At 42.6% G+C, this 13,052-nt stretch overlaps 1 long non-coding RNA gene across 2 annotated transcripts; it reads left to right on the forward strand.

The window, feature by feature from the left end:
- The first annotated feature begins 1,733 nt into the window (after window positions 1–1,733).
- LOC119239962 (uncharacterized) lies at window positions 1,734–10,494 on the forward strand. Of its 2 annotated transcripts, none has more exons than XR_005124045.2 (4): window positions 1,734–1,811; window positions 2,649–2,801; window positions 4,127–4,255; window positions 10,308–10,494. It is a non-coding gene; the product is annotated as an uncharacterized LOC119239962 (long non-coding RNA). The 2 variants fall into 2 exon arrangements; XR_005124044.2 differs by having other exon boundaries at window positions 2,649–2,785.
- The last annotated feature ends 2,558 nt before the right edge of the window (window positions 10,495–13,052 follow it).

Here is a 13,052-nt window from a genome sequence, read left to right on the forward strand (position 1 = left end):
ACTTCCTCTCAATTCCTACAAAATGCCCAGTCAACCTTGTTGGCTGACTTGGGAGGAGAGAGTTTCCCAAGTCATGCAGCATGAATGGAAATATTCCCATGAATAGAAGTAACGTGATTGAAAAATAGGAATAAAAACACAAACAGATCCATAGAGGCTGCAGGCTCCATGGCTTCCAGAGAGTGAATGTCATGTACCTGGCATAAAACTATCTTAACCAGAATAAATTTGCTTTTTTATGTTGAGAGGAGGCTGAAATGAAGCTTACAGTGTCTTGGTGTCACCAGCATCATCTTTATGTTCTTAAATGAATAACAGATAAAGGATTTGCCTTATTACAGGAGAAGGGGCCAAATGTGTTTGCTTTGAAGAATAAAATGAAATGTATAGGCTCAATGTGGAACTTCATTTTGATTACCTGTCTGGAGGAGAGCAGAAAAAAGCCGCCCATTCCCACCCAAACTCTCCCTCCCCCTCCTTTTCTTTATTTGTTATTGAAGCAAATGGGGCCAATTGTTGGAAATTTCTGTGCAGCCCTGAATGCCTCAATGGTGATTCTTACTGAGATTAATGCATTTAATTTACTTCTTTGGTATATCCCAGACATTGTGCAGCAGCCAGTTGGGAGTTCCTGGCCCTACAAGCTGATCCGTGACGGGAAGCTCACTGGCTCTCTCTGCTTTGCCTTGCTTTGTAGGGCTTTGGCTGAGCCAAGGAAGGAGCAGGGTGGGACCTGTATTTCCTCTTTAGGTAACCCTAAACTGGAGAAAGTGGGAAAAATTGAAATATAGGAAAAGAAGGTGTTTACTTAAAAAGGACATGTATTTGCTATTTCCCCAAGCATTCTGTGTTGCTTTTCCTATAGTGTTGTCATCAGTAAAGCAGTAACTTCCATTGAAGGCAAAGTTCTCTCCCTGTGGGATGAATTAAAGGCCTGAAAAATTTTCTTTATGGCACTAAGAGTGTTTATTTTTTTTCATATTTAGAATCATTTTGGCATTGTTCCCGACAAATAGAGGTTCAAATTGAGTCTCTGGGCCTCCCTGGTGGCACAGCGGCTTGAGCGCAGCATTGTGAAGCTGTCTGCAGCCTCTACAGTACTGGTTCGATTCCTGGCCGGCCAGGGAGATTCCCACATGGCACGGCAGACCTCTCCTGTCCCGCCCGCTGCTCCCCTCAGCAGTGTAGTTCTGTCCTTCTGCCTGTTCTGCTCTCTGGTGGATCCTCTCACCCCCGCATCTCTGGCCTATACCCCAGCTCTTGTATGCATAAATAAATAAATCTTTAAAAAAAACACAAATTGAGTCTCAAATACTGAAAGCTGTCTACTTTATACCAGGCACTGTGCTAAGTCTGGGGGTGTAGTTGGTATAGTCACATGATTGCTGCCTGCCTAATGCTTCTCATCTCTTAGGGGAGACCCCCTGTACACAAACAGAAAAATATCTATTTAATTATAATTTAGTAGTAAATGTCATAGGAGAAACACATGGAAGATTTAAGCTAGACCAGGATTTTTCTAGAAAATTCTTCCTAAAGAAATATGATCCATAGTTTTGAAGGGTGAATATAAATCAAGCAGAAATGAGGGGAGGGGAGCATAGAACCCAGACCTCCTGGTTTCAAACCTACAACTCATTCCCTAACCGGTATCTGATCATGTTGAGGTTGGTCCATTGTGCTACATCTCCAGAACCTAAACTTCCTTATGACATACCTACAATTCCCAGAGTCAGAAACTCTGCTCTTTGATCTTTTGGTCCTCAATCTTCAGCATGCTGTCTTGTTTCGGGAGCTGATTAGAAAGAGAGGTACTTTCTTATTTATCTTCAACAATTCTTGGGTGCTTAGTATGTCATTGAGAATTGTTCCACCTACTCTCTTCAAAGGATGGGGGAACTTTATACCTGTTTCTCACCCTGTTCCCCCCTACTCTACCAGAAATAGGCTGATGAGGAAATCCTCCAAAGAATTGGTCTTCAGCAGTTGAAATAGTGAAGCTTTGGCTCAAGACTTCCTCAGATAACTGTATGCAGGGTCAAAATAGGGGGAAAGTACCTGTATGATTCCTTACTCAAGGACAGATTTCCCCTTGATATTCAGAGAAACCCTGGAGAGGCCACCTCATAAGACTAAATTCAACAGGAACAAAATAGGTTATCCCTGCAGAAAATAAACAAATCTTTCAGGCTGAAGCAAAGTATCAAATCTAATTTTCTTCTTTTTTTATTAAATATTTTTATTTATTTTTGTGTAGAAGAACTGGGGTATAGGCTAGAGGTACAGGGGGTTGCAAGGACTCACCAGAGACAGAGTGGGGAGCAGAGCAGGCAGATTTACTGAAATACACTGCTGAGGGGAGCAGCAGGCAAAACAGGAGAGGTCTGTTGCTCCATATATGTGTTAGCTTTCTGGCTGGGGATTGAACTCAGGTCGCTGTGGTGGGCCCTTGCAGTGATAGTGCTGAGACTTAACCCCTAGGCCATCAGGGAAGCCCTCAAATCTAATTTTCTGCATGCAATATGACATGAGGATTCCTCCAAAGGACAACAGCACACCTTAGAATTTCAAATCCTGGAAAATTCATGTTGAATCTGGAAATAATGTTTTAAAAAGAATATGAATGCATGTTTCCAATCCAACCTCAGGTACAATCTGAAACTTGTTACCTGGTGTGAATTGCTTGTTGCTTGCATTGGGACCTTGGCAGCTCCAGTTTCCAGGTGGGACCACCAGCACCATGGGACAGCCTTCCTAGTTGCCATAAATATGTGTGCCAGACAAGGTACTGTTGGAAGCAGGTACTGTTGCTTTGCAGATCAGCAACAATAGCTTGGGATTTGGGACACAAATATTCTCCCTCAAAGTTTTTTAATGGTTTGACTATGTAGCCTGGAGAAAACCATGGCCTCACTCCTGACTCCATGGTCTTTGTTGTCAAGCAAGAATTAGAAAGCCACCTCCCTCCCTGCTTCCCCCTCCTCTGTCTGCTCTAAAGAGGAAAAACATGGTGTGGAGTGATGTGAGCCTCAGAAGGCTTCATCATTCACTGAAATGTTGGCACGGAGTCAAGTTGGTTCTTCTATGACATTAAAAACCTCACTTCAGTGAGGAAAACAAACAGATAAAGAACACCAGCTAATGACTTTGGAAGGCCAGAGAGCAGCTGAAGTATTGTTTTTTTAAATGCAATAGATTTTAAACGGCATTTCCAATAATGAATAAGTCACCCAATTACTGCACTCTACTCATTCTGAACACCTGTCCCAGTGATTCTCAATCCCCAGAGTGACTTTTATTTTTAACAATATTTATTATCATGAGTGTTATCACATTAGATGAAATCAGCTGCAGATAGACGCTGCACTCATTGATGGCATCAAGGCAGCGTGAAACGGTGAGTTTTTTCATCTTCCTTCCATTGCCACAGCTGCTCTGAGTCGCCATGACTGACAGTCCCCGGTGGGCAAGAAGATAATCTCATAAATGCCCTACAGAGTAAGATCACCCTAGGGTTCTCCAATGATTGTCACCTCAAAGGGTCCCTAAGTATTTTGCAAAGCGCTTGCTGGAGACAAATCTAAGAACAGCTCCACTTAGCATCCAAAGGCCAATGCTTTGGAGAATGGGACAAAGTAGCTCTGTCATCACCACATAGCTTTACCCGTTTGTTCTGGAAGATTTGCTAGAGAAGCTTCAGAAAGGCAAAGAGGCAAGGACTCAGAAGTGCCTTCAGTTCATGCCTTTTTGCTCTTGAGATGTTGCCTAAAGGATGTCCGTACACTTCATACCATGCCTTTAGCCCTGTCCCTGTCACCTGTCCTTGTGAAGGATCCAACTTGCAGGAGAAATCTTATCTACATTAGTTACAGAGCATTTTATAAAAAGAACATTCTTGCAGTCTTTTATTCAGCATTTATGAAAGCCTGCTATGTGTTTTATATGTGATATCAGATATGCCAATTTGAAGACAAAGACACTGCAATTAAGACAGTTTTGATCCTATTTACTAGGGGAGGTGGCCATGCAAACTGAAAGTTTAGATAAGAATGATAATAATAGTTTGTATACTAAGGACTTGGCAAATATTAAGCTCTCAATTCTCACTGCAACCTCCCTTTCATAGACAAGACTATAAAGATACAAAGAAATAATGTGTCCAAGGTCAAATAGATACAGGTGGTAAATCTACAATTGGAACGCAAGAAAATGACATCTGGAACAAAACCACCATGACCTACAACTTCCTACAAAGGTGAGCAACAAGGATAAAGCAGCTAGCATATTTAGCCTGCTTAAACTATAAGCTAGCCAATGTGACAAGCATTCAGCATGCGTTATATGTGTCAGTGTTAGAATTGCCCAGCCAGGTAGTCAAGTTCTAAGAAATAAACTTAGGTAAGGAGAAGAATTGTACACAAGGAGCACTTAAAATCAAAGCTAGCCAGGTGCATACCAAGACCAGGGGGACTAGAACCAGAGATGTGAACACTAAAGACTTCCTGTCATCCTCACATTCCCTCCCCCTCCCTCCTTTCTCTCATTTAATTTCATTCTCTAAAGAGAGTAAGAATTCTCCCTCTCCCTTTCCTTTTTCCTGTATCTCTCTCTCTCTCTCTCTCTTTCTCTCTCCCTTCCTCCCTCTCCTTCTCCCCACACACCATACCACCCCCTCTCCTTCCTGTTCTACTCTCCATGTCAGTTTCACTCTTATCTACTATGCACTGTTTTTCTTCACAAGGTGGAGACAGAGAAACCTGGCAATGCTTGACTTATATCCTCACATCCTCACATCAGAGTCACTGACTCCTCCTCTGGCTCTAAGACCTGTCTTAGTAAGAACATTTGCTTAACTTCTGTCAAGGGCCCAGCCTTAGACTAAACACCCTGACTAGCCAAAGAAGGCCACACAAAAATTGCCACTCCTATCCAGAACACACAGAAGATTAAAAGGTGGGAGGGGGGAATGAGTATTCTCTCAAAAGAAGGAGTGAAAGGTGGTTTGACCACTGAGAGAATCATTAGAAACTTAGCCACCAACCCAATGCATGTTTAAGTGTAGATTTGTTGACACCCTCTCAGAAGATGAGAAATTGGGACAAGAAAGAATAAGTAACTCACTTAAAGCATTATTGATTGCTCATGCCAGATCTGAACAAGGTGGCATATACAATCTGGCTCTGTGTGATGTGATTTAGACTCTGAGCCACATTGGCATATTGCTAGGGTTGAACTATCAATTAATCCTCAAGGAAGAGGCAGTGCTCACCCTGCTTATTGAATAAAGAAAAAAAATTTGGAGAGGGTGGAAGGGAGGAAATTTGAAGAGATATTTTCATATCCATGTTCACTGCAGCATTATTTACAATATCCAAAAGCTGCAAACAACCTAAGTGCCCATCAACAGACGATTAAAGAGGTGGCATATATGGACCCTGGAATACTACTCAGTTATGAAGAAGATAAGATCCTACCATTTGCAACAACAGGGCTGGACCTAGAGGACATTATGATCAGTGAAATAAGTCAGAGAAAGAAAAACACTGTATGATTTCACTCAGATGTGGTAGATAGAAAAACAAATGAACAAAAAAGAACGAATAAAACAAAAATAAACTTTTAGACCACAAGACTAAATTAGTGGTTACCATTAACGAAAGATGATGGTGGGCAGGTAAACCAGATAAAATGTGTCCATTGTGCGGCGAAAGATGGAATTAGACTTTCAGTGGTGAATATAATGCAGTATATAAAGATACTGATTTATATAGTGATGCACACCTGGAACCTATATAATGTTATAAACCAATATCACTTCAATAAAAAAAGTAAAATAAAATAAAGCCAATATGAAGAAAAACAAGAGCTGGGAGACACTGAAGTCTCAAGGAAATGGAAGTTTCTTGCCTGAGTCAGAATACTGTGTGATGATTGGCTGAGTTCTTCTGCAGAGACCCATAGGACAATGGGTCAGTGCCGCATAGTTAGCACCACGGAGATTTGCAGAGCCTTTTCTGTGGAGTTCATGCCAGTGGCGAAATGATCAGAATCCCCCCAAAAGCACTGTGTTTAGGTCATCATCATCCCATGGTAAGTAAGGAGGTGTTCATATTTATCCAGATCCAGAGATCATAATCTCTGCTGCTCACATTTCTCCCACATCCCATATTTACAAAGCTGAGAAATAAAATCAGCCAGGATTCCTAGGTCAAGCACACTTTGAGGAGTCCATGGCTAAGTCCTATATCTGCAATTCAGGCCCAAACCTGCCTTGAAGTTGGAACTTTCCCAGAACTAGGGCTCCTGGCTCTCTCTCCTGGGTTTTATGGTCAGATCCACTTTTATTATTCTTCCTGAACTCTGCCTGAGTGATTTCTTTAAGGAAGGTTGTTTTAATCTGAATGGTCTTGCTCTCTTTTCTCTCTTCTTTACAAAACACCTGGTTGTCTTGAGCCTCCCCGGTGGTGCAGTGGGTTGAGCCTTGTGCTGTGAAACTGTCTGCAGCCTCTGCAATGCAGGTTCAATTCCCAGCCAGCCAGGGAGATACCCACATGACGTGGCAGACCTCTCCTGTCTCGCCCGCTGCTCCCCTTTGCAGTGTCTTCGGTCTGTCTGCCTGTTCTGCTCCCTGCTCTGTTTCTGGTGAATTCTCTCACCCTACTGTGCCTCTGACTGTACCCCAGTTCTTGTATAAATAAATAAATCTTTAAAAAAAAGCCCACTTCTGATAATCTTTATTAACTACTGCAACTGCACTCTGCTCATTTCATCGTGCCTTCTTTTCTTAATCAGCATCCCCCCACCCCTCCCCTCCCCTGTCCTCATCCTCTGCTCACACTCCATTCATGCCTCCTGGCATTTGTTCCTCCTGGTAGGGAGCCAGTTCATCTCCCTATTGTCAGGCACAGTCTTCTAGCTCCTTCTGCCAAGTGGGCTAGAATCCTAGGAATTTGCCCAGTCGCTTGTGAAGTTAACTCCAATGACAAAATTAGAACGGTCTCTCAGAAGTCTCCTGGCATACGCTGGGGTCACTCAACCCCCTCCATTCCAGGGAACAAGAGCTATTCACTTATTGATACTTTTCTGGCTTTGTACCTCTGCTTGGCCATTAGCAGAGGGACTTTCAACTTAACCATCACTCCAGGGGGCTTTTGAATGACCCCTTAGGCACCTGTCATAGCTTATAATTTTTTGGGGGGAAGGGATAAAGAGAGAGGTTACTTTTTAAGCAGTAAAGATAGAGAGAAATCAGAAAAAAAAAACCGCTACAAATTTGTGTGAATACTAATTTCAAAGCTTGTACCTTTACTTACTAGCCCCTTACCTCTAGAACATAAATGGATTATCTCCTGAGGCTCCTATGGTTCAGTCTCAGCGCTCTATTGTTTTCATGAAAAAGCCCAGTATCCAAGGACTAATTGGAAGTTCCTAAAATCCTTATCAGTCCCTCAAAGGGGGTCATGTTTCTTTGTGATCCCCTATGACTTCTTTCTGTCTCATTGTCTTTTACCTTAAGCTTTTATTATGTGCTCAACTAGGACTTTCTAAAACTACTTTTTATTCTTCCATTACCCAGATGTGTATAACTAAGTAAAGCAGAGAATTGACCCAGCTAGAAGAATCCTAAGACACGAGTGTGCATGTGCATGTGTGTGTGTGTGTGAGTGTGTGTGTGTGTCTACACACTAACCAATACATTCTTTTTTTTTTTAAAGATTTATTTATTTATTTATTCAAGATTGATTGATTGATTTATACAAGCACTGGGTACAGTCAGAAGCGCGGGAGGGTGAGAGAATTCACCAGAGCCAGAGCGGGGAGCAGAACAGGCAGAAGGACCAAAGCACACTGCTGAGGGGAGCAGCGGGTGGCAGGAGAGGTCTGCGTGCTATGTGGGACACTCCTCCGGTGGCCGGGGAGCAGCTGGGATCGAACCAGTGCTGCAGAGGCCTCGGGCAGCTTCGCAACCCAGCGCTCAACCGCTGCGCCACGGGGGAGGCCCTAACCAATACATTCTTGATTGCTTTCCCCATTAAAAAGATTTCCCTGGCTGGAATGGAGGCATCACACTCCCAGACTTCAAACTATACTACAAAGCCATAATCATCAAAACTACATGGTATTGGAACAAGAACAAACACACAGACCAATGGAATCGAATAGAAAATCCAGAAATAAACCCACAGATTTATGGTCAACTAATATTTGACAAAGGAGCAAAGAATATGCACTGGAGAAAAGAAAGTTTGTTCAATAAATGGTGCTGGGAAAACTGGGTCGCTACATGCAAAAGAATGAAGCTGGACCACTACCTCACACCATGCACAAAAACCAACTCAAAATGGATTAAAGAACTAGACATAAGACCTGAAACCATAAAACACATAGAAGAAAGTATAGGTGAAACACTACATGACATGCACCTCAAAGACATCTTTACAGACACATCACCCAAAGCAGTGATAGTGAAGGCAAAGATAAACAGCTGGGACTACATCAAATTAAAGAGCTTATGCACAGCAAAAGAGACAATAACCAAAACAAAGAGAAACCCCACCGACTGGGAGAAAATTTTTGCACACAACACTAACGATAAAGGACTAATCACAAAAATCTACAAAGAGCTGATGAGACTCAACAAAAACAAAGAAAATAATCCAGTCCAAAAATGGGCAGAAAAGCTTCTTCTTCTCTGAAGAAGAAATGCAAATGGCCAACAGGCATATAAAAAAATGTTCAACATCACTTGTAATCAGGGAAATGCAAATCAAAACCTCAATGAGATACCATCTCACACCAGTGAGAATGGCACATATTAAAAAAAAACTAGCAACAACAAATGTTGGCGGGGTTGTGGAGAAAAAGGAACTCTCCTGCACTGCTGGTGGGAGTGCAAACTGGTCCAACCACTATGGAGAGCTGTGTGGAGATTTCTTGAACTACTAAACATAGAGCTTCCATATGATCCAGCAATTCTGCTCCTAGGTATTTACACAAATGATGCAGAAAAAGTAATTCAAAAGGGCACCTACACCCATATGTTTATAGCAGCACTGTTTACAATAGCTAAGCTATGGAAGCAACCCAAATGCCCAAAAATAGATGACTGGATCAAGAAGATGTGGTGCATATACACAATGGAATATTACTCAGCAATCAAAAAAGATAAACACATGCAGTTTGCAGCAACACAGATGGAGCTAGAAGGGATCATGCTCAGCGAAGTAAGTCAGAAGAAAAAGAAAATACCAGATGGTCTCACTCATAGCAGGAATTTAGAAAACCTAAATAAGAGACCAGGAAAAAGACTAATCAATACAAAGTAAACATCAAAATCAACAAGCAACTATAAACCAGAGACATACTATGAGGGGGTTGGGGGGGAAAGGAAGGACTAGAGTCAAAATAAGGGGGGGGGGTGCAATTGTATGGGGAATACAACCAAAATGAAAATGCATACATTGTGCAAAGATGAAAAAAGATGTAAGAATTTTATAAAATAAACTATTTAAATAAAAAAAAAATGATTTCCCTGGCTCTGTTTAATGAGGCCAGTGGTTGGGTTTGCTGTAGAGCTTCGGGCCAGGCAGACACTTACAGGTGGTGAGCTCATCCTGTGGGCTTTACTTCCATGTTAGAAGCATATTTGTATATTTTTAACTCTATTGGCACACAATTCTTAAAGAAATTCCCTACCTGGATGACAGAATCTATGGTGCTGGAGGTGAGGGTTGAACTGGCTTTCGTCTGACTTGCTTCAAATTCACTTAAAATTCTCTTGCATAGGAGAAAGATAATCCTTCAATAGTTTATAACATTTATTGAAAGTTCCTCTCTTAGATTCCAAGTTAGTCAGTGTGAAATAAAGATAATTGATGAGTGACCCCACACTCAAAGAACTTTCCCTGTTAGAGGAAGTTTTGTGTCTCTCTCATTTGTTTTTCTTTTCCCTTCTTCCCCTCTCCCCCTCGTCCTCTTCCTCTCACTTTCTCTCCAGAAGTGTATATACTTATGCATTAGAAACACCTAGAAACCTACATGTAAGCAGCTATAAAAATAGAATTCAAATAAGTGCACTTTTGAAGTGTCCTGGGAAATTTATTAAGACTTCTTGGGGAAGGAGGAAAATAAAAAATATTCTCAAAAGATATATTTTATAGATTTTTGTTTTCTCAACTTTTTATATATTGCTTTTATCATTATAGAATGCCAGAATATCAGAATCCAATATGTACTGTTTCCTTCAAAGTTGCAGTTTAGACAATCCTTACTGACTCGTTCATTTCTCAATTATTTGTTGTTGCCAGACTTTGCACTGAGTATGGGGCTGGAAGCTCCGTCTATCAAGGTGACTAGACATGACCCTGTACTCAAGAGTCCAGACACTGGGAATAGCTCCTTGCTGTTGAGCTGACAATCAAGACCATACAATGAACTACAACTTCACAGAGTAAGGATACAACACATTGAGTAAAGGAATGATTAAAAGAGATTCTTGAAAGTGATGCCTCGGATGTGTCTTTAAGGGGCTGCAGGACTGGCCAAGTAAAGAATGAGGTCACTTTCCTAGAAGTCATGGAAAAGCAAGGGCCATAGCTGAACTGTGGATGGATAGTCCACTATGTGTTGGAGTCGGGGGCAGCATAAGTTGGCCTTGAGTTGTTTGATGCTCCTGCAACATAAACTCCAAAGGAGTGATTGTTGGGAGATAAGAGTGGACAGCTAGGTAGAGGCCAGATTATGTAGCTCTTATAAGCCATATAGAAGATCCTGTCTTTCTCTATAGACAGAGTGGGTGATAGGGGTGAGTGGCATTTCTGGGAGAAATGCTGTGAGTTATTTTCCATAGCTTGCTCTGTGCTATGGTTGGAAAAGAAACAATTAAAAGAGGGGGATCAATTAGAGGTTTATTCCACTAATCTTGATGAGATACAATGGATGAATGAATGAGGGGTGAAAGAAAAGGATCCTAGAAATCCCTAAGAGAGACAACAAATAGGGCTAACAGAAGTGATATTACTTATGAATCATCTAGGCCAAAGTCAGTTCTGCTCTTCCATTTGATTGGGCCAACGAACCTTGGAGTCATCCCTGATCTATTTCCCTCAAAGTGTACAGGTTATTCCATGGCTTCCCCAGCTCCACCACTCTGGCTGTGGGCCTAGCCACCAGTACATTTCACCGAGAATATCACAGTAGCCTCCTAACTGGTCTTTCTGCCTCTAACATTGCCCTCCTTCAGTTTAGTCTCCAGACAGCAGAGAGATCAGAATTAAACCAGGCTGGGTCAAAATCCTCCACAGCATCTCACTCAGCAGAAGCCAAAGTCCTTAAAATCCTCCATAAGCCCCTACTCGCAGACAGCATCCTCCTAATTGTCTTTTCCCTTTTCTTTTTTTTTTTTTCTTTTAAAGATTTATTTACTTATGCATCAAGAGCTGGGGCACAGACCAGAAGTGCAGGTGGTAAGAGGATTCACCAGAGACAGAGTGGGGAACAGAACAGGCAGACTGACTGTAATACAAGCTGAGGGGAGCAGCGGGTGAAGCAAGAGAGGTCTGCTCCGCCATGTGGGTAGCTCCCTGGCTGGCTGGGGATTGAAGTCATGCTGCAGAAGATGCGGCTAGCTTCACAGTGTGATGCTTAACCCCTTGCGCCATCTGACATTTCCTCCCCTCCATGAACATACACCTCACCTGTTCCTCATCTTCACCAGAGGTGGTCCCACATCTGGGTCTCGGTACTTACCATCCCCTAGTCCTGGGGTGCTCTGCTCTGATGATGTACATCCAGCATGTACACTCCCTCTCTCCTTGCAAATCTTTATTCAGATGTCACCAAAGCAAGGCCTCCCTGGGGCGCCCCATGTGAAATTGCCATGCCCATGATATTTTCTATGCAATAGGCCTCTCTTAGCCCCCTCACTACCTAACATCCAGATGCTTTTATTTCTCTTCCTTACTGCCTGTGTCTCCACCAGCATTCCCTATTTTGCTCCCAGCTATATCTTCAGTGCCTAGAACAAACCTGACTTATATAGTGGGTAGTCCATGAACCTTTGTTTTTAGAAAATACTTGGACAAGCAAATGTATCACACAGAAAGGAGAAAGGAGGGAGACAATGAAAGAAGAGTGGCTGCTGCTCCCCTGAGAGTCTGTTGGAGGATGGGGTAACTGAGAGCTCAGGGGTGGGAGGAGAAAGGAGGGAGATGACCAATTGTGTGATGCACTGCAGTAACATCATCAGACTGTATTCAGTTAACAACAAAGACTTCGCAGATGCTCCTTAGCTGATTACTCAGGGCAGTGTGTGCATAAAGGTTAGAGTTAACTGAATATATGAAAATGGAAAAATCACAAACACCCCCACTCTGAGCCAAGGAGACAAATCCTGCTGGGCCAGTGAGTGGGTGGGTTTCAATGTGATTCTGAAGAAACAGAGTATAGACTCATGGGGATGACTTTTCCAGGCATAGGGGCCCCACAGAGAAAGGAGAAAGAACAGTGAGTTGCTGACCTAAAACAAAACATGTCCTCTGGAGTGGCCTTATTTTCCTATCTTGAATGAGACAAAGATGTCCAGTCCAACCCAGCTGGAAAGTTCTTGGAGCCCAGGCCACTGTCTGGCAGGAAATGACAGTGGGAAGGACCTCAAAGACCTCTGCTTACCCACAGGCAAACTTTGGGTTTGACACGGGCTCCTGGGACTCACGCATGCCCACAGAGATGGCAGGTGCTTTGCATTTTTAAGTTAGTTTGTACCATGCATACAGCTTGATTTTGACCAGTGGGCACTAGAAGCTCACAGCACATGCAAACACAACCCAGACCTCTCTTCTGGTTCCCTGGGAGATGTTTGGTGTGCTGGCTGTTAAGGTTGTCACCCCCAATAAGTACACTTCTGCCTCCACTTCCTTTTCTACACCTAGCTCCATGCAACAGTGCATAGCAACTCCTCTTCATTCTGTCCAGTCATTCGAAAGCTGAGCACAAGTGTGTGTGTGTGTAGAATGGTGTTGTCTGTGGAGTACATATATACATGTATGTAAATG

This window comes from Talpa occidentalis, unplaced genomic scaffold, assembly GCF_014898055.3.
Source record: "Talpa occidentalis isolate TD23 unplaced genomic scaffold, MPIMG_talOcc4v2.1 talOcc4.12, whole genome shotgun sequence".
Taxonomy (NCBI): Eukaryota; Metazoa; Chordata; class Mammalia; order Eulipotyphla; family Talpidae; genus Talpa; species Talpa occidentalis.